Source organism: Pseudorasbora parva, chromosome 5 (assembly GCF_024679245.1).
Source record: "Pseudorasbora parva isolate DD20220531a chromosome 5, ASM2467924v1, whole genome shotgun sequence".
In the NCBI taxonomy this organism is placed as follows: Eukaryota; Metazoa; Chordata; class Actinopteri; order Cypriniformes; family Gobionidae; genus Pseudorasbora; species Pseudorasbora parva.
The window spans coordinates 48,683,115-48,686,796 of record NC_090176.1 but is presented as its reverse complement, the minus strand read 5'-3'; positions in this window follow the sequence as shown (position 1 = coordinate 48,686,796).

Sequence of the window (3,682 nt, the reverse complement as noted above, 5' to 3'; positions counted from 1 at the left end):
GTTCGTTTTTAAAATAAGTTTAGTTTTAGTTAGTTATTTGATGCTATAAAAACGGGGGGTGTGACGTCATGATTGACAGCTGAGACTGACGTCTTCTCTGAGTGAAGTTGTCACTGAGGCACTAACGGACTTTTTTCGAAATTTTTGGGAGCAGATTAGAGCTTTAGCTTTAATTTCTACATTTCCATAACTGTTTATTTCACACCAACATAATTAATTGTTCTGCATCTGCGAGAGTGTGGGCGGGCTTTTGATATCGCGACTGTACTTCCTGCTCTACTTCCTGCGCTCTACTGCGCAACTCCGGTCCCGAAATCGCTACTGCGCAGACTCGGTCCCAAGATGTCCGCGCCGTGCAAGGCTGCCTGAAAGCTTCAAATATGACAAGCGGAAACGGATGATGTCGAGTCGTCCATATTTTTTTACGGTCTATGGATCAAACACACTCACCTGTGATTTTCTAATGATCCTAAAGACATTGATTAGCATTCAGGTGTGTTTGATCAGGATTGGAGCTAAACTCTGCACTGCATTGGCCCTCCAGGGTAAGATTTGAATAGCCCTGATGTAAGGAATGCAGATATGCATATGACCGCCTTGACCGGTGATGTGCTGGATATATATTTTACCCTACTAGATCAGTTTTTTCAATACCCGACTGACTAATAGTCCACAATTTACTGTATGAATATGAAGGAATTTTTAACTTTTTTACACTTTTTTACAGTGTTTTACTTGAATTTTGAATGACGCATCGCATTGTGTTGTGTTTTCCTGGCAGAACATTACCATTATATTTTAAATTCAAAATTATTATTATTATTATTATTTTTATTTTTTTACTTTTTCAGTTTTTATGTGTGTTAAAATTTTGCCTATGTTAATTTCAACTGCATAAATTTAGGCAAAAGTGTGTATTTTTATTGAATAAATATTATAAATAACTTTAAGAAATATTGTATCTTTAGTAAAAATAAAAAATAAAAAAATCTATTCTACACTAGGTACACAAAATACAAGACCTTAAAGGACGAAAATGTCCATTGAAAGCCATTAAACCTGCCATTTTTAATCCCAGGGCTATTTAACTATAAAATGATGCAGTCTTTGTTTAATAGGCTTTCATTCAGTTGGCAAGGCTTCAAAATTGTCCAGATTGTGCCTTTTTCTCAGGTTTGGCCTATAAAGGAAATACTCACTTTATTCCTGTTTTCTGCTCATTATAGAGCAAATTGTGTGGACGTGTGATGTATGGATGCCAAAAAGTGTGGCTTGTATGTGTGAAATAAACATATTAAACAAATGCGTGTGTGAGCGGAAAACTGTGTGTACCAGTGGAGCTTTGCTGGCATCTAATGGAGGAAATCTGGTACTGCATTCAAACAAAAACTTACTGAAAGCTCATTTTTTGAGATATCAACCTCAATTTCAAAGGGAAACACACATTTCTCTTACCTCGGGATCATTTGATACCAGTTCAAGAAACCCAACCTTGACCCCTCAGTTCAGTCTAATTATCTACCATTTATTGGCAAATGAATAAAGAACTTTTGCCTCCCAGCTTCAGTCTTTTCTAGCTGAAAATAATATTTTAGTTAGATCCTTTCAATCTAGTTTTCGACCATAGCATTGAAACTGCCCTTTCAGTGAATGATCTACTACTAGCGACTCTATCTCTATCTCTATTTGACTTGACTTCCGCCTACTGTCTGCCATGCTTGACTTGTTTCCCACCTCTCAGATAGATATTTCCAGTGTTCTGGTGTGTCTATCTCTCTGATAGTCAATTTTACATTTCAATGCAGGACTAAAGCAAGGTGTCCCCCAGGGCGGTGTTCTAGGGCCATTATTATTCATCATTTATATACCTATGGGTTAGATCTTATCATCTTACATCAACATGGTTTTAATAATCACTTCTACACTGATGGCATCCAGATATACATTATGTGTAAGCCTGCTCTATCTACACAAAGTGATCAAGTCTCCACTCGCCCCTCTTCTATGACAATGGTTTTCAAACCTGTCCTGGAGGCACCCCAGCCCTGGACATTTTGTGATTCTCCCTCATTTATCACACCTGATTCAACTCATCAGCTCATTGGTAGAGACTGCAAGAACTAAATTGGGTGTGTCTGATAAAGGAGACATACACAATGTGTAGGGCTGGGGTGCCTCCAGGACAGGGCTGAAAACCACTGTTCAATGCTGTAATGTCTAGTGTTGGTTCTGTTTCATGTTCCTGTGTCATATTCTTGTTATGTTCATTGTCATAACATTGTCAGTTTCCTGGTTTGTCATGTGATACCACTGAGCCCTCATGTGATCATGTGATGTGCCATATCCCTAGTCTCTTGTTGTCATTGGTTGATTTAGTCATGTGGGTTCTTAGTTCAGTTCTGTCATTGGTTCATTGTCTTGATTGTTCACAAGTGTGTCTTGTTAGTCATTAGTCTCTGGCTGAATCCGAAATCGAGCCCCATACCCTCAAATAGGGCACTATTTCTAAGGGCACTATTTGAGGGGACAGCCATTTGTAGTGGTGTCTCAAACCATAGTGGACATTATTCAGTGCACTCTTTAAATCCCACATTACACCGCAATAGCAATGTATGCTCAACGGCTGTCCGACTTCACGCACTCGTTTTCATTCACTCCTTCAAGTTAACTAAAGTAGGGGATAGTGAATGAGCCAAAAACACTAGACTTTACACAAAAAAGTTTTTATTATGTAAAAAACTAATAAAAATAAACTCACAACAACATTACTTAAACTTTAAAGGTGCACTATGTAAGTTTTCCGTCCGCTAGAGGTCGCCTATTCAAAACTAAGGCGTAGTTTGATGACGGCAAGTGAGAACTTGGTATTTAACAACCTATTTTAGGCTTTTATTACACAAAATAATTTACAAAAAAAGCAGAAATGCTAAAATATCACACACACACACACATATATATATATATATTTGTACAAAATCACAACATATAAAACACATGTGACAGCCAGCAAGCGCAGCGCAGAACGGCAAGCGCAGAATCTTGGGACACGTGTTCTTCACCTCACAACCGGTGGAAAAGAATCGGTTGGCAGAAATCATGTTGATGGATGTGATTATTAACGTTACTGTAGAGTGAAGCAGAGCAGGAGCGAGTGTTGAGGAGCTGAGCGAGGCCGCTGGAGCGATTTAACACAACACACACCTCGCGAGCAGCGGGACTTTTATTATGCCACAGTCGCCTGCTTCATTTACGTTTTTCCGGTCATGAGTGTGAGGAAACGCAGCTCGGTTTATCATATTACACACATCTGATTGTGTTGAAAATGATGTGATGACGTTACTCTGGAGGCTGCTTTGACACTTGTTCACACTGCAGTGAGAGAAAAGCATTTCTGCAGAATAAAACTGAAAGTAACGCAGATATGACGCAGTTGACAGGCGACTCTCTCACACGTGGTTCGTTAGCAAATTTCTCACGTTTAAAGGGGGGGTGAAACACTCAGTTTCAGTCAGTGTCATGTCAATCTTGAGTACCTATAGAGAAGCATTGCATCCTGCATATCTCCGAAAAGTCTTTATTTTTTTTATAATTATATAAGAAAGATGCGCTGTTCCGAGTCTTTCCGAAAAAAGCCGAGCGGGTGGGGGCGTATCGTGTGAGCGGAGCTAAATAGTGACGTGTG